Genomic DNA, 21,646 nt, shown 5'->3' on the forward strand with positions numbered 1-21,646 from the left:
GGTCCCCGCAGTGCCCTTGGGTGTTTGGAGGCCTCTTAGATATGTTGTTACCGTCACAGAGCAGCAGGCAGCACAAACCTCACACTCCTGACCCCCTCTTTCTCCCTCCCCCTACCCCAGCAGAGATGGCCCAGGCCCCAGGAGAGAGGCCGTGTGCTGCGACCAAAAAAATCACAAGTTTTTGGTGTCTGTTGACCTGAGCTTGTCTCCCAGCTTTGCCATTCACCAGCTATGTGAACTTGAGCAAGTTCCTTAGCTTCTCTAAGTCTCAGATTTGCTCTCCTTTAAATGAGGACTTTAGCTAACCTGCAGTTTGTCATGAGCTTTTGTTTTTGGGGGTTTGTCGTTTTGTTTTCTTTTGAGATGGAGTTTCACTCAGTCGCCCAGGCTGGAGTGCAATGGCGCAGTCTTGGCTCACTGCAACCTCCGCCTTCCGGGTTCAAGCGATTCTCCTGCCTCAGCCTCCCGGGTAGCTGGGATTATAGGTGCAGAATCAGAAAAACAGGTCTGCAGTACGGGATAGAAGTTTCACATGGGACCAGAGGAGGAAAAAGAAGGTCCAGAGAGCATTCAGGGCACAGGTTCTGGGGTCGAAGGACCCTGGTTCAGGTTTCAGCTGCAACACTCATTGGTGCAGCCTTGAGCAAGCCAGCTAACTTCTCTGTGTCTCAGTGTCCTATTTATAAAAGAGTGTTAAATACAGCTCTCGCCTGATAGGGTTGTTACATAGGTTAAACAAGATAACATCTGTAGAGCACTTAGAATAGTGGCTGGCATAGTAAACACTAAAGAAGTGAGAAGTTATGTAATAAACTGTGATTAGGTTCCATGGCATGTGATAGAAGCCCCAAGACAAAACTGGTTTAAACTAAGATGAAAGTTTATTTCACTGCCACGTAAACGAAGTTTAAGGGAGCCCCTCTAGGGTTGATGCAGAGGCTCCAAGGTTATGTGAGACCTAGACTCTATCTTGTTCCGTCATCCTGAGCATGCTGCCTCCTGGTCCAGAATAGCTGCTTCTATCCCAGCCATCATGCCCATATTCCAGCCAGCAAAAAGGAGAAAAGGAGAAAGAATAGCCCCCCTGCCTTTTTTTTTTTTTCCTGAGACAGAGTCTTGCTGTGTCACCCAAGCTGGAGTGCAGTGGCGTGATCTTGGCTCACTGCAATGCTCACTGCAATCTCTGCCTCCCGAGTTCAAGTGATTTTCCTGCCTCAGCCTCCCAAGTAGCTGGGACTACAGGTGTGTGCCACCATGCCTGGACGATTTTTGTATTTTTAGGAGAGACGGGGTTTCACCATGTTGGCCAGGCTGGTCTCGAACTCCTGGCCTCAAGTGATCCACCTGCCTTGGCCTCCCAAAGTGCTGGCATTACAGGTGTGAGCCACCGTGCCCAGCATTTTTTTTTTTTTTTTTGAGACAGGATCTCACTCTGTCACCCAGGCTGGAGTACAATGGTGTGATCATAGCTCACTGCAGCCTCAACCTCCTGGGCTCAAGCAGTCCTCCAGCCTCAGCCTCCAGAGTAAGTGGACTACAGATGTGCACTACCACACCCAGCTAATTTTTTTTTCAATTTCTTGTAGAGACAGGGTGAGGGCAGATGCGGGGGGAGGGGGGTCTCACTATGTTGCCCAGGCTGGTCTCAAACTCCTGGCCTCAAGCAATACTCCTGCCTCAGCCTCCCAAAATGCTTGTATCACAGATACTGCATCCAACCACACCCCACTTTTTTTTTTTTTTGAGACAGAGTCTCCCTCTGTTACTCAGGCTGGAGTGCAGTCGTGCAATCTTGGCTCACTGCAACCTCCGCTTGCCGGGTTTAAGTGATTCTCCTGCCTCAGCCTCCTGAGTAGCAGGGATTACAGGCACACGCCACTATGCCTGGCTAATTTTAGTATTTTTAGTAGAGACGGCGTTTCACCACGTTGGTCAGGCTGGTTTTGAACGCCTGACCTTGTGATCTGCCTGCCTCGGCCTCCCAAAGTGCTGGGACAGTTCCTGGAAGTCACACACATTACATGCACTTACCTCTCTCATTGGCCAGAACTTGGTCACATGGCCACACCTAGTACTGGTCAGTATGTAACCAGCTAAGATATGTGAGTTGTATTGAGAAAGAAGAGGAGGGAAATGGATTTGGCGGATGACTTGCAGCTTTTTCTTCTACTGTGAAAAAGTTTAGACGTGCAATTTATCCATTCCCTGGGCCTCAAGACTGAACACGGATTTTTCTGGGACTTCTAGTCTCTGAGATTTCAGTTTGTCATTGGTCAAATGGGGCTATTGCCCGCTGCCCTTTTCTGCCCTCTGCCTGATCTTTGCCTTCCTCTTGGCACGTTTCCTTCTCCTCACAGAACAGGTGCAGGAAGGGCAGCTGCAGCCTGCCAAAGCCTTGGCCTCAGATGAACATGGACGGTGAGAGCTGGAGGTGGCTATGGTCAGTGTCCCAGGCCATCTGGCTGCTTCAATAAGCTCAAAATGTGGCCCCAGATGAAAGAGAAGGGGAGACAGAAAAGATGCACTTTAAATATTTTTTACTCTTAAAAACCGTATGAGTAATATGTTTTGTAAGAAAATACAAATGTTTTTTAAAATTAAAAGCAAAACAAAATCTTTTCATCTTAAGCCCTGAGCTAATTATCATGAACATCTTGTACGTATCTCACAATCTTTCATCTACTCAGATTTTTTTCCCCTTAATTACAAATTTGGGCTCACATCTTCATTATCTTTTATAATCAGCTTTTAAAATTCAGCATTAACAAGACAATCCTTCCATGTTGATAAATACATTTCCCCAGCGTAATTTTTAATGGACAGCAAGTATGTCCCTCTTACAGAAGTGACACAGTTTAATAGGGGTGCACCAAAATTTGGTTTTGATCTTAGTATCAAATTTTGCTCTAGAGCTTCATCTTCAACTCTGGCCCCTGAAAGGCTGAATTGCCAAGTTCAGACCTGAGCATCATTTCTGGGTTTCCTAGACTGGGGCATGATCCATGATCCCGTGGCTGTGTTACATGGACTTTGCATGCAATAAGCATAACAACCTGTTATACTGGCATATCATTTGGATGTACCGTAATAAACACTTTCAAATATGGATGACGTTCCATGTGTAAATTGTAATGAATATCTTCTTTCGTGCTCTATGTGTTGAAATTCTATCAATGTATAAATGTACATTTATTATTGCAAGAGTAAAATGCTGTAATCATTTATGATTGTAAACATTGTCCCTTTTATGTATGGAAATAATTATTGAGAGCTTTTAAGTGTTCAGATTTAGAAGGAAACACATAGCTAATACAAATTTTGAAAAATACGTCAGCTAGATACTTTTAAAAGATATTTTTTAAAGACTTGAAAACATTTTTAAATTTTTTTAGAGACAGGGTCTCACTCTGTCACCCCTAGGCTAAAGTACAGTGGCACTATCATAGCTCACTGAAGCCTAGAACTCCTGGGCTCAAGGAATCCTCCTGCCTCAGCCTCCTAAGTATCTGGGACTACAGTCTTGAGTCACTACAACTGGCTTAAAGATACTTTTTGAGGCAACAACAACAAAAAAATTAAAATAATAATATGAAGGAGAATAATAGAGATTAGATTATATCAGAGTTCTAATCTTTGTGGAATTGTTTGGGATACTAATATTCATGGCACTAAGCACAACAACCTTTTAAAACTGTATTCCATCTTTAGTTACTTTGTTCTATTTAGGCCATGAGTCTTTTTTTTTTAAAGCCCTATTTGTAACTCTTTATATCTTATAAAGATAAAATAAAAACAGAATCTCAGCTTAACCAACCTCATAATTTCATAAGGAGGGAAATCTCTAAAATCACATATATTAATAACAATATCTATGGTAAATTATATTTAACTCAGTATGGAATATAAAGAATATAAAAAAAAGAAAAAATATTATTGTTATTATTATTTGAGACGGAGTCTCTCTCTGCTGGAGGGCAGTGGCATGATCTCGGCTCACTGCAAGCTTTGCCTCCCGGGTTCAAGGGATTTTCTTGCCTCAGCCTCCCAAGTAGCTGGGACTATAGGTACCCACCACCACGCCCAGCTAATTTTTTGTATTTTTAGTAGAGATGGGGTTTTGCCATGTTGCCCAGGCTGGTCTCGAACTCCTGCCCTCAGGTGATCCACCCGCCTCGGCCTCCCACAGTGCTGGAATTACAGGCGTGAGCCACCGTGCCTGGCCAAGAAGAAATTATTAGAACAAGTGAGGCATCACACTCCTCTGCCATTATCAGTCAAAATTTATTAACACAAATATTACATAATACATAATACAATAATATACAAATATATTAACACAAATATTACATAATACATAATACAAGAGCAATCTCGCTACTGCTAGCACTAAGAAAATGTTGTTCTTGCACTATAATGTTAAACTGTTAAACACTGACAGTGAAATGCACCAATAAGGAAACTGTCATCACAGAGAATCTCTGATAAAACTTTAGATGTACTCCTTTATCAAAGGCATTGGCTTGGGCTTCGGCTGAATACTGATTGTAACAATTGACCATCTGGTGTTCAGCCAAAATGTGTGTTGCGTGCATCTCTAACTTTAGATTATTTCCAATTTCTCACTATTATTAGCAACATTGCAGTGAACGTCCTAACACAGACAACTCTATGGGACCCTGTGATTATTTCCTGGGCTGAATTCCAAGAAGTGGAATGGCTGGGTCAAAAGGATCCCTATCGCCAAACCATCCTCCAGAAAGTTTGTGCCAGCTTCCTTCCCACACAAGGAGTGAGGGGCTTGTAACCTGCCTTCTCACCAGCTCTGGGACCTGCTTTCCAATCCCCCACAGAGACTGGGAGTTGGATGGTAGAGAATGGCGTCCTTCAGCTAGCCCCAGACGCCCCCTGGAGCCCATGATTGCAATTGTAGCTATAATTTATTTTGTGTTTACTTCGTTTCTGGCATTGTGGTAGACCCTTTCTTCCTGCATTTTAATCCCCTCAATTATGGTTCAAAGTAAATATGGCTGGCTTCATCTTATAGATGAGGAAACTGAAACTCAAAGGGTTGGAGGGCCCTGCTTTTAGCCCTAATGGAAATCTCCAGGGGCCTGTTCAAGCAACAGTCTGCAACCCTATTCCTGCAGGTAAATGAAACCTGCAAGGTCCAATCCCCACAACCCCAACTGTTCAGCCCCTCTTGGGATCAGGGATCCCTGCGCCCTCCCAGCCAGCACAGTTTCTAGCCAGGGCCTAAAGGTGGAAAAGAAGGTGACCACCCTGTGGGCTCAGCTCTGTTCTGTGCATTGTCTCATGTAAGTCTCAAATGGACAGGAGAGATACCTTTATCTTATACAAGAGGAGACAGTGGCTCAGGAAAACATCCAAGAGCTCACAGCTAGGAAATGGCGGAGAATGCGGATAAGGACCTGGACCAGAGGACACACTCAGGGCACGTTCATAGAGTGGATGGAAGGATGAATAGATTCTATAGGGCCCTAGATGGTGAAACTACAGGAGCTAGACTACCACAGACCCTCTGTGTAAACCAGGTACTCCCAGGTGGGAAAGAAAAGGGCAGGATTTGAGCCACCCTGGTGGCAAAGGTCCTCTCTTTTTTCATTCTTTCAGGCAAGAGAACTTGCATCTAGGGCTGCCTTGTACAGTTGTTCGGGTTCTACACTTTACAATTCCAGGGGCCTCATTTTCACACACGTATATTTGGATAATTATTATAATAATTTTCCAGTAGATGGCAGTAAAGTATCTTGAGTTAAGGACACCCCTTTTTTGTAGAAATATACTGTTTGGGCTATTTGCAGTGCTGGGTGCATCTCTCTATCAGCCCTCCAAACTGCTGAGAGGTTGCCTGACACCCCTTCCCTCCCTTGTCTCACCCCTTTGTCGATTGCCTCAGAGTCTCAGAGTTGGGCTGGGGAGCTCAGTGGAGAGTGGCATTAGCACCAGAAAGCCCCAGCTGCATCCTTTATTCCAACAAAGGTGATGTTTGTAATGGGAAATCCTGGGTTCGAGTCCCAGCTCCTGCATTTTTATTTTTTTTGAGACAGTTTGACTCTTGTTGCCCAAGCTGGAGTCCCATGGTGCGATCTCGGCATTGCAACCTTCATCTCCTGAGTTCAAGTGATTCTCCTGCCTCAGCCTCCCGAGTAGCTGGGATTACAGGCACGTGCCACCACGCCCGACTAATTTTTTTGTATTTTTAGTAGAAATGGGGTTTCACCATATTAGCCAGGCTGGTCTTGAACTCCTGACCTCAGGTGATCCACCCGCCTCGGCCTCCCAAAGTGCTGGGATTACAGGTGTGAGCCACCACGCCCAGCTGCTCCTGCATTTCTTACGAATGGTCTTATGCAAGTGACCTCAAAGTTCTGGGCCCTAGTTTTCCTTTCTGAAAAGAGTGCAGTAATAATCCCTGCCCTTGGGGTTGCAAGGAACAAATGCTATTCTGAACATGACCACGAATGGCTAGCTATAAAGCACTGTGTCCATGAGTGTCCTCCTTACCCAGAGAGGATATGCTGCATTATTGTGGGAAGGGTGTGCCACAGACCACGTGTCGCTGCCTTGTCACAACACCCGCTAGAGTCACCTTCCCATAAGGGATCTCTCTCCTGGCTCTCCACTGCTACTCTATCCCAAGGGGTTACTTTGACCCCTTCAGCCTCTGATCCAAGCTCCTTAGTATAGTGCAACCATTAGCCAGTCAATACATATTAGTGAGCATCTACTATGTGCTGGGGTCTATGCTAATCTCTAGTCTCAAGTTGCTTACAGTCCCATGGGGGCAAAGAGTTAGTGTAGTTGCCATCTTGTTTCTTGTTTCTTGATAAAGCCTGGCTTTATCCCATTCCTCTGGGATCCCGGGGGAGAAAGAGACCTTACCCAGTTCCTCCCTTCCTAGTTCCTAGGACATTTAATGGCTGGACACTATCCTTGGCCCCCACCATTGCAGATCACTCCAAGTTGTAGAAGAGAAGCTCAGCTGGGCTCTTCTCTGCCTCTCTCATGTGGGTCAGGGAAGCCTAGAACAAACTTGCTATGGATTTCACTTACGATTTGACACAGCTGTGAAGAAACAAGAAATCCAAAGTAGCAGTGGCTTAAATGAGCTAGACCTGCAGTTCCTTCTAATGTAAATGAAGTTCAGAGGCAGGGATTCCAGAGCTAATATGGCCACTCTACAGTGCCAGGAGGGACGCGGGCTCTTTCCAGTTCCCTGTTCGGTCATCCCTCAGATGTGGTCTTCATCTTCATGATGGAGGTATTAGCCCAGGGCTGGCAAAGTCCTTCATCACATCAGGGCCCAGGCTCCTATTCTGTCATTTCCTCCTCAATTCTTAGTATGCAGCCTTTACCTCATGGCCCAAAATAGCTTCTCATGCTCCAGCCATTGATTCAACATTCCATCAACAGGAAGTAGGAAAAACAGTATGAGCAAAGGCATACCTTCTTCCTCTTAGGATACCCCCTGGAAATTACTTGTGGTACTTCTCTTTGTCTCCCACTGGTTAGAATTTAGCCACATGACCATATCTAGATGCAAAGAAGGTCAGCAAATGAGTCTTTATTCCAGGTGGCCCTGTGCTTAGCTAAAAATTGTAGGTGCAATTCCTAGAGAAGAAGAGGAGAATGGGAATTGAGGAACCATGAGAATTCTCTACTACATCTTGCCTATGAGGGGACATCTCCTTCCTACAGGGACCATCTCTACCTAGCAGGCTCCCCAGCATAAATTAAGCAGGAAAATAAAATAACCTAATAACCATAACACCACAGAACAAGGATTATACGAATACTGTAATGGGGTAATTTCCTCTCTGCATATAAATGACATTTGTATTCTATTGTACTTATCATCATTGCCAACCCTCATCCTATAACCCCTGATGTGCTCAGCTGCCTCCAGTCCTATTCCTCCCAGTCCATCTATAGCATCTCCTCCCACAGCACTGAGACAAAGCCCTCTGTGCACCCATCTCTGCCTCCTCCCTTTCTAGAGTGGAATCTGGCTAAAGTTAAAGCTAGGGGAGAAATGAGGGGGAGGCCCCGCGACGGCGGCAGCTGCACAGCAGGGACAGGCGGCGGTTGCCTTGGTGAGCTGGGAAGAGATTTCTATGATGCTGCTAAATGTATTTTCCTGACCTGCCACCGCCTTCTCTTTCCTACTTAGGAGACACCTTTCAGGAGCTGAGGCCCCTCATCTCAACTTGTTCTCTGCTCCCACCCTTTAAAATACTCATTTCCCTGCTCATTACCTCTTCCTATAAGATTGGGTCTGGAGCCCTCAGACACCCTAGGTTTGGAGGGGGAATGGGGCATTAACACTGATTGAGTCTTGCAGGTGTTTTTCCACGGACCCTCACACCAGCCCTGCACCCTCATCCACATTTGACAGATCAAGCCCTGAGCCTGAGAGCTGCTAGGTAGTAGGTAGTTGGTAGTTGGTAGTTGGTCCAGGTCACCCAGCTTGTAGGTGGCAGACCTGGGACTGGAACCCCATGTGGGATTCTGAGGGTGGAATTTCAAGCAGGCTACCAGATGTGGGAGGAGACATTTGGGGGCAAGAGAATGTGCACAGCATTGGCTGTCCCCGCCAGATTTTCAGGGATAATTTTGGAGCAGGGAGGGAAAATCTGACCCGCTGGTAACATTAGCAGCAAACCATGTACCCTGGCCTGTGGTTTAAGGGGGTCACGTAAGACCAAGAGCTATAGGCACCACTGCCTTCTCCACTTGCCCTGTCTGTCTCCATACTCCCCAGGCAGTTTCACCATCACCCTCAAACTTGATGTCCAGGCACCCTGGCTCTGCCCTGTCTCCAACCTCTCCAAGCCCCAAAAAATCATTCCTCTACTCAGCAAAGGCAGCCTTCAGTTCCCCACCTCCTCCCCTTGGTGCCCTGCCTGCTCAGCTCCAGTCCTGTCTTCCCCACTCCCCACCCCACTGTCCCAAGCTGCTACATCAGGGTAGTGCTGAGAACTTTTGGGGCCTGGGGTGGGAGTGGCGGGGAGGGGAGAGAAAGGGAAAGGGGAAGGGCATCTTCTCCCCTAACAGAGCTGGCTCCACGGAGTGGAGTCCTGTGCTAGGAGGACTGTCTGGGCAGCCCACTCACACTTCCCACGCTCCCCTCCCCTGTGGTTCCATTCAGCCATCTATCTGAGACGGAGAGAAGGGCAGAGCATGGGAGGACAGTTTGGGGTTAAGGTTATCATGGCTCACCTCCTGGAAATAGGACTTGGGGACTAGAAGCTGGATTTCTGAAAGTTTATATGCATACACTTTCTTCTACATGCCCACTCATACACACAAGCACACCTGTACTGACACATACATGCACAGATGCACACTCACACAGACACATACATGCACACGCACACAAGCACTCACCTGCACACCTTAGTCCAAATTCCTCTGGCAGTCATCTCTTAAGGTTAAGGGTTTGAACTTTGAAGTCAGGCAAACGTGGAGTTTTCTTTTACATATTGCATTATAGGTTTTTTTTTGTTTTTGTTTTTTGAGACGGAGTCTTGCTCTGTTGCCCAGGCTGGAGTGCAGTAGCACAATCTCAGCTCACTACAACCTCTGCCTCCCAGGTTCAAGTGATTCTCATGCCTCAGCCTCCCAAGTAGCTGGGATTACAGGCACACACCACCAAGCCCTGCTAAGTTTTATCTTTTGAGTAGAGACAGGGTTTCACCATACTGACCAGGCTGGTCTCGAACTCCTGACCTCAAGTGATTCACCTGCCTTGGCCTCCCAAAGTGCTGGGATGACAGGCATGAGCCACTGCTCCCAGCTGCATTACAGTTTTTAAACAATGGTTTCTCATTTTCAGAAGTCACTGTCTGATATTAGAACCATATAAAGGTGTCATAAGTGCAGGTCCCCCCCCGCCCACCACCCCAGCTCCCAGTCTCTTGTTCCCCTTCCCAGAGACAACCATTGCCACCGATTACTTGTATCCTCCTCCAGAGCTGGTCTGCAGATAAGAGCCTCTATAGGGACATAAGCACGCGTGCGTGTGCTCGTGGGTGCACACACACACACACACACACAGTAGCCCCCTAGATACACTAGCACACAGCTTTGCACTCTGCTTTCTTTTTATTTTTCTGAGACAGTGTCTCACTCTGTCACCCAGGCTGGAGTGCAGTGGCGCAGTTTTGACTCCCTGCAACCTCTGCCTCCTGAGCTGAAGCAATTCTCCCACCTCGGCCTCGTGAGTAGCTGGGACTACCGACGCACGCTACCACACCTGGCTAATTTTTTTGTATTTTTAATAGAGAGAGAATTTCACCATGTTGCCAGGCTGGTCTTGAACTCCTGGGCTCAAGTGATCCACCCACCTCGGCCTCCCAAAGGGCTGGGATTACAAGCGTGAACATTCTTCTTTCTTTGTTGATTGATGTACCTTGGCAATTGCTCAACATTCATGCACACATAGAGCTCCTCCTTTTTATTTATTTATTAATTATTATTTTGTAGAGACAGGCTCTCACTGTGTTGCCCAGGCTGGAGTACAGTGGCTATCAACAGGCACAATCCTCAAGCCTTGCAGTCTCCAGCTCTCAGGCTCCAGCCATCCTCCCACCTCAGCCTCCTGTGTAGCTGGGACTACAGGTGTGTGCCACCTGCCCAGCTTCCAGGTCCTTTTTAATGAGTGCATGGTCCTCCATCATGCAGATGCGCCATAACTCCTGTGATGTGTCCTACTGACTGACCGGATTGTTTCCAGCTGTTCACTTCACTTTGTTGCTGCTACCTGGCGTGTTTTTCTTTTTGGAGTCTCATTCTGTCACCCAGGCTGGAATGCAGCGGCGCAATCTTGACCCACTACAACCTCCATCTCCCGGGTTCAAGAGATTCTCCTGCCACAGCCTCCCGAGTAGCTGGGATTACAGGCGCCCACCACCACACCCTGGATAATTTTTTTTTTTTTTTTAGATGGAGTCTTGCTCTGTCGCCCAGGCTGGAGTGTAGTGGTGCAATCTCAGCTCACTGCAAGCTCCGCCTCCCGGATTCAAGCAATTCTCCTGCCTCAGCCTCCTGAGTAGCTGGGATTACAGCATGCACCACCATGCCCAGCTAATTTTTGTATTTTTAGTAGAGACAGGGTTTCACCATGTTGGTCAGGCTGGTCTCGAACTCCTGACCTCTAGCGATCCAGCTGACTCAGCCTCCCAAAGTGTTGGGATGACAGACATGAGCCCCCACGCCCAGCCTGCTACCTGGGGTTCTTTCATGAGTGTCCCTACCTGTACCCTTTAGCCCACGTGGGTGTGCATATCTGTCAGAACTGCATGTGAATGAATGGCTGGCCCAATGACTTGGCCTCTCATCTCTCACGTTCTCAGTCTGTGGATGACAACAGTCAGAGCACTGGCTTCACGGGGTGAGGATGAATGAAGTCCTACCGTAGTGCCTGGTACACAGGAACACCCATCAGTGTTAGCTGGGGAGGGGAAAAGCAGCTGGAATGGGGAGAGGGGGAATGAGGGGCCTGTGCGGCCAGGGGAGGCTGGTCAGCCCCCTCCTCAAGGCCACCAAGGACAGATCACCGGGGCCTCAGCCCAAGAAGTCCCCGGCTCTTGCAGTTGGGACCAGCCAGTGTGGCTGCCACCAGGAGGGGAAGCAGGGGACAGGGAGCGGGCGGCAGCTGCATCAGAGCCAGAGTGAGGAGCAGGCCCGGCTTCCCTGCTGAGTCATCCCCGCTGGAGTGAGAGAGGGAGGGAGTGAAGGAGTGAGAGAGGGAGGGAGGGTGTGCGCCAGCACCGCACATCACACACACACACACATGCGCACACACATTACACACACACATCACATATCACACACACATCACACATCACACACACATGCACACACACATCACATACATCACATATATCACACACACACACTTACACGACACATACACACTCACACATGCTCACATGCTCACACACCTCCTGGTTTAGGGAAAAGGAGCCCCTCCCAGCAGAAAGAGGCTTTGTTCCCCACAAGATGTGAAAGCTGCGGAGACAAAGGAGAGGCAGCATTCTCTCCTTTGAGGCCGTTCCCAGCTGCGGTCTCTCCAGCCTTGCTCTGTCCTCACCCCATGCCGACCAGCCTTCTCCTCTGTCAGCCCGAGTCCTGCTGCCAGGGTGACCAACCCTCCCGGATGGCCCAGGACTGAGGAGTTTCCCCAAATGACACGAGGACGAGTTGGGCACCCTGTCTGCCCCTCTGCAACTCCACCCTCACCCTCACCATCCTGCTGGCACCAGCTCCCTGCAAATCACCCCCACCTGGCTTCTCCAGGGAGGCACAAAAGCATTCCTGGCTCTGCAGTGATGTTTTGATGCAACAGACATTTATGAGACTGGTTCTTGAGCTGCACTGAACAGGCATGAGTGAGGCTGCGTGCCACTGGATAGGGGCTGCGCATCACTGGCAGGGGTCCAGAGGAGATGGAGACTCAGGGGACAGGCTGAAGGGAGGGTAGCACATCTCCTTTCATTAAAAGCCACTTTTTGTCTTAGTACAAAATCCCAACACCCAACTGGTGCCTAACGCCCTGCTCTAATTCCTTCTGAACATATTTCTATTCACATGGACCTGGCTTTTGGAAAAGTCTGAATTTAACAGGATTCAAACAGGAAATATTTTTACTTTGTCTCTAATCACAGCCTTCAACCACGCTTTGTCAGATCTCCTTTTCTGACCCTGAACAATATTCCTGGCAGATTCCTAGCTTTCTGGTCACCTCCAGTTATTAAAAATCCAGGTTAGTCTAGTTCAATTTAAAAGTTCAGGCCAGGGGCGCAGTGGCTCATGTCTTTAATCCCACCACTTTGGGAGACCAAGGCAGGCGGATCACCTGAGGTCAGGAGTTCGAGACCAGCCTGGCCAACATGGTGAAACCCCCATGTCTACTAAAAATAAAAATTTTGGCCAGGCGCGGTGGCTCATGTCTGTAATCCCAGCACTTTGGGAGGCTGAGGTGGGCGAATAACAAGGTCAGGAGTTCGAGACCAGCCTAGCCAATATGGCGAAACCCTGTCTCTACTAAAAATACAAAAAAAATTTAGCTGGGCATGGTGGTACGGGCCTGTAGTCCCAACTACTTGGGAGGCTGAGGCAGAAGAATCGCTTGAACCCGGAAGGCAGAGGTTGCAGTGAGCCGAGATCGCGCCATTGCACTCCAGCCTGGGTGACAGAGTGAGACTCCATCTCAAAAATGAATAATTGAAAATAAATAAATAAATAAATAAAAATATTAGCTGAGCGTAGTGGCGTGCACCTGTAATCCCAGCTACTCAGGGGGCTGAGGCAAGAGAACTGCTTGAACCCGGGAGGTGGGGGTTGCGGTGAGCTGAGGTTTTGCCACTGCACTCCAACCTGGGTGACAGTGGGAGACTCTGTCTCAAAAAAAAAAAAAAAAAAGTTAAGGCCGGGCGCGGTGGCTCACGCCTGTAATTCCAGCACTTTGGGAGGCCGAGGCCGGTGAATCACTTGAGCTCAAGAGTTTGAGACCAGCCTGGGCAACATGGTGAAACCCCATCTCTACAAAAAATACAAAAATTTACCACGTGTGGTCGCATGCACCTGTAGTCCCAGCTACTGGCTGAAGTGGGAAGATTGCTTGAGCCCAGGAGGTCAAGGCTGCAGTGAGCCATGATTGTGCCACTATACTCCAGCCTAGGCAACAGAGTGAGACCCTGTCTCAAAAAAAAATAAAATAAAATAAAAGTTAAATATCATGTTCGGCTAGGCACGGTGGCGCACACGTGTAAACCCAGCACTTTGGGAGCCCTAAGCAGAGGATTGCTTAAGGCCAAGAGTTTGAGACCAGCCTAGACAACATAGCAAGCCTCTGTCTCTATAAAAAAATCAAAATAAAACATTACCCAGGTGTAGTGGTGTGTAGCCTGTAGTCCCAACTACTTGGTAGGCTGAGGCAGGAGGATTGCTTGAGCCCAGGAGTTCCAGGCTGCAGTGAGTTATGATTGTACCACTGCACTCCAGCCTGAGCAACAGGGCAAGACCCTATCTCTAAAAATAATTTTAAAAAATCATGTGCAATTATAGGACGACTGCCCCCGCACCATGTCCATCAGCGTCAAGCAAGGCTAGGAATGGGGGGCAGGGGTTTCTCTTCTTCCCCTCCCGCATGGAGTCCTTTCATTTCCAGGATTTGAGGTTGGTGTGTGATGGGTTGGGGGATGAGAGCTGGAGAGGAGCAGCCACAGATCTTGTTCTCTTGGCCACCACTGCCTGATAATCCATGCCTTCTGCCGCAGGCTTCCAAGTGGGGTATGTGGTTGAGTTGCCTAGGGAGAGGGTTACTCTGGCTAGATATCTTCCCTCTCAGCTCGACCTCCCAGAGACCCACCAGTGAAATTCCTCCCCAGCCACCTCCCCAGTGTTTATGGGGCCCCCAGGAAACTGATGCACCCTTACCTGGCGGAACAGGGCATGTGGGCCCCTCCATTGCTGCTGGCTCTGTGTGGCTGCCTCTGTCCACTCTCCTTCCCTTTCCTGCCCCCCCTTGGGCCATGGGATGCCAGCCCCTTCCTTTACACGCACCCCAGTTTCTGTGAGCAAGTCTGCAGGAATTCATCCCTACTTCCAGAAAGCAGAGGGGGAAGCAGCGCCCCTATCCTCGGTTAGGAACAAGGGCAGTTTCAGGGGTGTGTGGTCTGTGCACTTCCATGAGGCCTCAGGCCAGAAGTGCTGGCGGTTGTTCCAGTGCTCTTCTGTCTTGAAGTCTCATAATTTTTGAATTAGGGTCAACTTGTTTTCATTTTACACTGGGGTCCAAAAATTATTTAGGCGGTCTTGACTCTTCTCGTCCGCTTATAGAAAGGAGGAGGGTTTCTGGTGATGGTGGGAGTGGAGAGCTGGTTCTGGAGCCTGTTGAAGCCCCAGGAGGTGCACAGTGGTTTCACATCTCTTTAGAGTGGAAGATGCGCCACACACATTATCCCGCTTTGGGTTCCAGTCATCAGCTTCCAGGCAATAGGACCGAAATATATCAGCATCCTCCTGCAAATACAAGCATCCCTCAACATCTAAACACTCACTATCCACAAATGGGAATCGAATAGATTCAGATCATCTGCTTTTGTTTTTTGCAACAATGAACTCGTGTTGCATGCATTGTTTTATAACTTCTTTTTTTCACTTAACAATATGTTGTAAACATATCTTCATGTTGAAAATATTAATCTACAATCTAATATTCAGCATCTGTTTCAGGGATATACTGCCTTGTAACAAACCACCCAAGAAACCAATGGCTTAAATCAATGATGATTTATTGTTTCTCACTCTTCTATGGGTTGGCCAGGCAGTTCTGACCATCCACAAGAAATATAGCATCTTGAGAGAGAAAAAGACTGGGTTCCGGTCTTTGCCAAGCCTCTTCCTGCTCATGTGGTCTTGGCCAAGTTATTGAACCTCAGTTTCCTCATCTATAAAGCATTACAAATTATAATAATGATGTCTCCCTTACCTGTGATATTTTGAAGATTAATTGAGAACTATAATAATAGTATATACCTGTATCTATCTATCCATGTAGATAGATACACGCGTTAATGTGTGTGAGGTATAAAAAATGTTAGCGATTACTGTTACTGTTGTTGTTGTTTGGAATGCCTTGGCAAGGGCTAGGCTAGTAAGGAAGTTGCTGGGACAAGGGGATAGCTGGCTCTCCAGCTCATCACAATGTGAGGCATTGGAGAGAGGGAGGATCCCTGCTCAGGATAGAAAGATCTAAAAGGAAACAGTGGACAGAGCTGAGAATATTAAGCATTGCTCGGCCAAAAGGGAACTGAAGGCGAGGAAAAATCATCTCACTGTAGCCTAAAGGCACTTAGTAGGTAGCTATATTTTCCTACAACTAATAATATGCTGGCAATAAACATAGGATAATATATGCTCAAAAGCTGGTAGTGCCAGCTTAGAAGCATCAGACTTAACAAATGACCATGGGTGTCCACAGCCTCTGTTCCTGCCCACTCCACCAAGAGCCCCTTAGGCTGCTCCAGGATACAGAGGAGCACGCAAGGACCAAGGGAGCATCTTGGAAGGACAGGAGAAGCGGTATCAGGCAGCCCAAGTCTAGACCCTGATGATTTCCTGATATCTTGTTTCAATTCCCACATACATCCTATATTTCAGTTCTTTCATTTTCACTTTCAGAGATTCCAACATGTAGAGATTCATGTCTTTGTGTCTTTTGAAAAATGAAATATTTAAAACAAACAAAAAATATAAAAAATAACACATCAAAAATCCATGCTCTTATGGCTCAAGGTTGTAAAAATAAAAATAAAAATAAAATCCATGCTCTTGCCACCAGCGTAAGAAAGAAAACATTAAATTATCTTTGATGTACTTCCTAATCCCTTCCTCCTACCTTCCCTCAAGAGGCAACCACTCTCCTGAACCCTGGCATTGACTATGCATGGGCACTCTTTTTAATTTTTTAAATATATAAATACATCTGATAGGAAAGTTGAATTGCTTTACAGAGATTTGAGTCCCCGTGAAGGGCTTTTGGGTACTCTGCCAGGGTGTAGATGACGTCTGAAGAGGCTACAAGGGAACCAGAGAGAAAAAAGCCTGATGAAAGGAACAGAGCCTACATTATCAGTGACAATATCAACTGGAATAATATACATGTAATTAGACTTGGGGGGCATGAACTTTTTTTTTAATAATGGCTAAATTGTTTTAATCCAAAATAATCTAGGAATTAGTAGAATTACTAAGAATTAATAAGAGAATTTAGCAAAGTTGCTGAATTAAACAATCAGTATATAAAAATCAACCAGACTGGGCAACGTAGCAAGACCCAGTCCCCACAAAAGATAGAAAAAAATTAGCTGGGCAAGGTGGCATGCACCTGTTGTCCCAGCTGCTTGGGAGGCTGAGGTGGGAGGAACTCTTGAGCCTGAGAAGTTAAGGCTACAGAGAGCCAAGATCGCACCACTGTACTCCAGACTGGGCAATGGGAGTGAGACCCTGTCCCAAATAAATAAATAAAATTAATTAATAAAAATAAAAATCAATTACACCCTATAAAGCAGCAACAAATAATTTGAAAATGAAAAAAAATTCAATGTAAAATTTATATAATATAATTGTGTTAGAATTTGGAAATATATTTTTTAAGACCTTCATAGAAAAAATTATAAAACTTTACCATATTCTTGGTATACCATTACACCATATTCTTGGACTGGAAGATTTAATAATTTAAGGATATCAATTCACCCCAAATTATTTATAGATTTAATCCAATCTGAGCCAAGATATCATCAAGTTTGTTTTTCAAACTGGACAAGCTGATTCTAAATGCAAAGAGCTAAAAAAGGACAAGATACTCTAGAAGTCGAACAAGGTAGGAGAACTTGGTCTCTCAGATTTTAAGTTTACAGTAAACTTACAGTAATGGTGGTTTCAGGCATAGACAAATAGGCCAGAAGAACAGAGAGCCCAGAAACACACCCCACTTATTCAGACAGTTGACTTATGACAGAGGTGGCGCTGCAGAGCGGTCAGGAACGACAGTATTTTCAATAAATGATGATGAAGGTCCGCAGGTAAAAATTGAAATTGGATCCCTATCGCCCATATACACAGAAATCCACTCCAGGTGTGTGTGCATTTTTTTGTTTTGTTTTGTTTTGTTGTTGTTGTTGTTGTTGTTAAGACAAAATTAACATGAAATTCACCATTTAAACCATTTTTTCTTTCTTTCTTTTTTTTTTTTGAGATGGCGTCTTGCTCTTGTCGCCCAGGCTGGAGTGCAGTGGCACCATCTTGGCTCACTGCAAGCTCCACCTCCTGAGTTCATGCCATTCTCCTGCTTCAGCCTCCGGAGTAGCTGGGACTACAGGCGCCCGCCACCATGCCCAGCTAATTTTTTGTATTTTTAGTAGAGACGAGGTTTCACCGTGTTAGCCAGGATGGTTTTGATCTCCTGACCTCGTGATCCGCCTGCCTCGGCCTCCCAAAGTGCTGGGATTACAGACGTGAGCCACCATGCCCAGCCGTATCCAGAATATATATTTTTTAAACTCTTACAATTCAGCAATAAAAAGACAACCTAATTTTTAAAAACAAGCGAAGGACTTGAATGGACATTTTCCCAAAGAAGATCTATAAGTGGCTAATAAGCACATGAAGAGATGCTCAACATCATTAGTCATTAGGGTAACAGAAATCAAAACCACGATGAGATGCCACTTCACACCCTCTAGGATGGACACAAAATGGAAAATAACAGGCGCTGGTGAGGATGTAAAGAAATTGAAACCTTCATACATTGCTGATAGGAATGTAAAATGGTGCAGCCACTGTAGAAAATAGTTTCATGATTCTCCAAAGAATTAAATATAGAATTACATATGTCCCAGCAATTTCACTCCCAGATATATATGCAAGAAAATTGAAAACATGTTCAAACAAAATGTGTACATGAATGTTCACAGCAATGTTATTCATAACAGCCAAAAAGTGGAAACAACCCAAATATCTATCAACGAATGAATAAACAAAATGTGATATATCTATACAATGAACTATTATTCAGCCATAAAAAGGAATGAAGTACTGATATGTTCTATGACATGGATGAATCTTGAAAATATTATTCTAAGTGAAAGAGGCCACATACAACAGGCCCCATATTGTATGATTCTGTCTATACAAAATGTCCAGAATAGGTAAATCTATACAGGTAGAAAGTAGGTTGTTCACTGGTAGGAGCTGGAGTGTGGAGTATGGTCATAGTGGCAGTGATAGTGAAGGAGGGACTGAACTGACTGCTTCATGGGTATAGGATTTTCTTTTTGGGGTGATGAAAGCATTCTGTAATTATTGGTGATGGTTGCACAACTCTGTGAGTACACACACAAAAAACACTGAATTGTATTTTTTTTAAGTGGTTTAAGGCCAGGTGTGGTGCAAGACTCCATCTCGGAAAAAAAAATATATATATATATATATATTTTCTGGATACTAGTCCGGTATCTAATATGTGTTTTGCAAATATTTTATTCCATTCTGTGGGTTGTCTCTCCTGAGAGTGTCCTTTGATGCAAAAAAGTTTTAAATTTTGATGAAATTCAATATATCAGTTTTTCTTTCATTTCCTGTACTGCTGGTGTCATATTTAAGAAAACTTGTCTAATTCAAAGTCACAAAGATTTACACCTATGTTTCCTTCTAAAAGTCTCAGGGTTTTAGGTCTCTTATATTTAGGACTCTGATATGCTCTGAGTTAATTTTTTGATATGGTATGAAGTAGGGGATCCAAATTAATTCTTTTGCATATAAATATTTAATTATTTCAGGACTATTTGTTGAGAAGACCATTCTTTCCACCATCAAGTGGTCTTGTCACCTTTGTTGAAAACTAACTGACCATAGATGTATGGATTTATTTCTGGGTACTCAATTCTATTTCATATAGAAAGGGAATTGAGATTATACCACTACCACATTGTTTCAATTACTGAAGCTTTGTGGTAAATTTTGAAATTGAGAAACGTCAGTCCTTCAACGCTGGTTTTTTTTTTTTTCCTAGACTGTGATCGGCATTCAGGTGTCTTGTAATTCCATATAAATTTTAGAATTAGCTTGTCTATATCTACAAAGAAGTCAGCTGGAATTCTGATAGAGATTGCACTGAATCTGTAGATCATTTTGAGGAGTATTGTCATCTTAAAAATATCAAGATTCAGCCTGGGAAACATGGTGAAACCCCATCTCTACAAAAAATACAAAAATTAGCCAGGTGTGGTGGTCCCAGCTACTTGGGAGGCTGAGGTAGGAGGATCACTTGCACTCAGGAGGTTGAGGCTGAAGTCAGACATGACCAAGCCATTGCACTCCAACTTAGGCAACAGAGCGAGACCTTGTCTCAAAAAAAAAAAAAAAAAAAAAAAAAGAGATGCCAACATGGCAGCGGGGTTGGGGCTGGTGGTTCCACCGCGGCGCTCAGGCCAGGGGCGGTTTCCGCGGGTGCATTGGAGCCGGGGACCGCGAGTGCGGCTCACAGGCGCCTGAAGTACATATTCCTAGCTGTGCTGGTGGTCCAGAATGCCTCCCTCATCCTCAGCATCCGCTACGCCCGCACGTTGCCAGGGGACCGCTTCTTTGCCACCACTGCTGTGGTCATGGCGGAAGTGCTCAAAGGTCTCACCTGCCTGCTGCTGCTCTTCGCACAGAAGAGGGGTAACGTGAAGCATCTGGTTCTCTTCCTCCATGAGGCCGTCCTGTGTGCAGTATGTGGACACGCTCAAGCTCGCTGTGCCCTCTCTCATCTGCACCTTGCAGAATAACCTCCAGTATGTTGCCATCTCTAACCTACCAGCTGCCACTTTCCAGCCTTCCCCGAGGTGCAGCCAAAGACATAGCCTCTGCCTCTGCCTCCGCTTCCGGGCCCTGCGTTCACCAGCAGCCTCCCGGGCAGCCACCGCCACCGCAGCTGTCTTCCCACCGTGGAGACCTCATCATGGAGCCCTTTCTGCCAAAGTTACTCACCAAGGGGAAGGGTTCCTAGCCGCTGGGATTGAAGACATTGGCCTGGCCTCGTTCTCTCTTCTTGCCCTGGCCCAGCTGGGACCAAACTCTGATCAGTATTAGGGATAGGGTGAGGTAGACATTGGACTCCTTGTCCCCACGACCCCCGCCCCACACAGGGCCGACATGACTAAGTTCTCCCATGACCCACCTCAGCTCAGCCCCCCAGCCCCTGCCAGCTCCACACTCTTAGCTGAGTTTTTGCAAATAAAATGTGTTGTGCAAAAAAAAAAAAAAAAAAAAAAGTCTTCCAGTTCATGAATGTGGGATGTCTTTCATTTATTTCTGTTAAAAATTTTTTTCAACAGTAGTTTTCAGTGTACAAATCGTTTTTTTGTTTGTTTGTTTGTTTTTTTTTTTTTGAGGTAGAGTCTTGCTCTTGTCGCCCAGGCTGGCGTGCCGTGGCGCAATCTTGGCTCACTGCGACCTCTGCCTCCCGGGTTCAAGCAATTCTCCTGCCTCAACCTCCTGAGTAGCTGACTTCAGGTGATCCTCTCTCCTTGGCCTCCCAAAGTGCCAGGATTACAGGCGTGAGCCACTGCGCCTGGCCTCAGTGTACAAATCTTATACTTACTTGGTAAAATTTATTCCCAATTATTTTATGTTTTTCAATGCTACTATTAATGAAATTCTTAATTTTATTTTTTGATTTTTCATTACTAGTGTATGGAATTACAACTGATTCTTGTACACTAAAACTTCACTAACCTTGTTTATTAGCTCTAATAGTCTTTTCTTGTAGATTCTTTAAGGGTTTCTATATATAAGAGTATGTGATCTGCAAATAGAGATAGTTTTACTTTTTCCTTTCCAATCTGATTGTCTTTTATTTATTTATTGACTAATTGCCCTAGATAGAATTGCCAATGCATTGTTGAACAGAAGGGGCAAGAGCTGACATCCTTATCTTGTTCCTGATTGTAGGGGGAAGGCTTTCAATCTTTTATTATTAAGTATGATGTGAGCTGTGGGTTTTTCATAGATGCCTGTTTTCGACTGAACTGTATCCCTCCCAAATTCACATATTGAAGCTCTAACCCGCAAT

The 21,646-nt window shown here is 45.8% G+C and overlaps 1 pseudogene; it reads left to right on the plus strand.

The window, feature by feature from the left end:
* The first annotated feature begins 19,976 nt into the window (after window positions 1–19,976).
* Window positions 19,977–20,674, plus strand: LOC100444528 (UDP-galactose translocator-like; annotated as a pseudogene).
* The last annotated feature ends 972 nt before the right edge of the window (window positions 20,675–21,646 follow it).

Source organism: Pongo abelii, chromosome 15 (genome assembly GCF_028885655.2).
Source record: "Pongo abelii isolate AG06213 chromosome 15, NHGRI_mPonAbe1-v2.0_pri, whole genome shotgun sequence".
In the NCBI taxonomy this organism is placed as follows: domain Eukaryota; kingdom Metazoa; phylum Chordata; class Mammalia; order Primates; family Hominidae; genus Pongo; species Pongo abelii.